The following is a 957-nucleotide window of genomic DNA, read 5'->3' as shown; positions in this document are numbered from 1 at the left end:
TATAGTGGGAATAGAGAAATGACAAGTGAAAAATAGGATTCATTGTGAAGACAATTACTGCATCCAGGGCAGAGTGCTATCTGGTGCTTCCTTAGGTGTTCCCAAGGCCCTCAGGAAGAAAAAAACGTGAGAGGCTGAGGTCATGACCATCCCCTCATCCCTGTAAAAAGAAAAGTCTTGAGTAAATTCATACAATTGATCTAAGTTATTCATGGCTGAATTCTCAGGTGCTCTATGTCCTATCTAGTGTACCCTATCCCTTCCCCAGCCACTATAGACCCCATTTTTCTCAGGGTTCCTTGGTGGTCCCAGATAACACTTCCTGTAGGAGTGATGCATTTTATGTCCTCAAATAGAACATATGTTAGGCCTATGTGATTAGTAAAACAAAAAGTCCTTTTTAACTCTAATAACATAAACATGCAATTGAATTGATTGCATATTCACTAAACATCTGGTATGAGGGCATGAGACGTTATTATACAGATTTACAAGAGACTTAAAATGAAGGTAGGAAATCAAAATATCATGGCCCACTAAGAAGCAGTGGAATAAGCTGGAAAATGAAAGAAGAACATAGTATAGAGTGTTTTTTCACATCTGGGACCTACAAGAAAGAAGTTCATAAGAAGTTCTGAAAAGTCAGAGAAAATGGTACAAGTACATCTAATCCAATGGAGATTCTTTCTAATATAAGAAGTGAAAATGTGGCTTCCCTAGAGGAAGGTTGGAACCTTTCTAATAATATTTGAGCTAAAGTTCCCAGGTGCAGAAATGGAAGGGGATCTGGAAAAGGTAAGTAAAATCATCACACTGCGCAAGCAAAACAGATGTGAGGTAACATCTGTCTGAGGGCTTATTCCCTCCAGTTAAATATGCCACACATCATTTGAATATTTATCTAATGTTTAATATTTCATAATTATTAAAGAGAGTATGTTTATGATGTGAGGTGAT

Source organism: Condylura cristata, unplaced genomic scaffold (assembly GCF_000260355.1).
Source record: "Condylura cristata isolate star-nosed mole 26May11 unplaced genomic scaffold, ConCri1.0 scaffold00014, whole genome shotgun sequence".
NCBI classification, from domain to species: domain Eukaryota; kingdom Metazoa; phylum Chordata; class Mammalia; order Eulipotyphla; family Talpidae; genus Condylura; species Condylura cristata.
Note: the sequence above shows the minus strand (reverse complement) of the source record.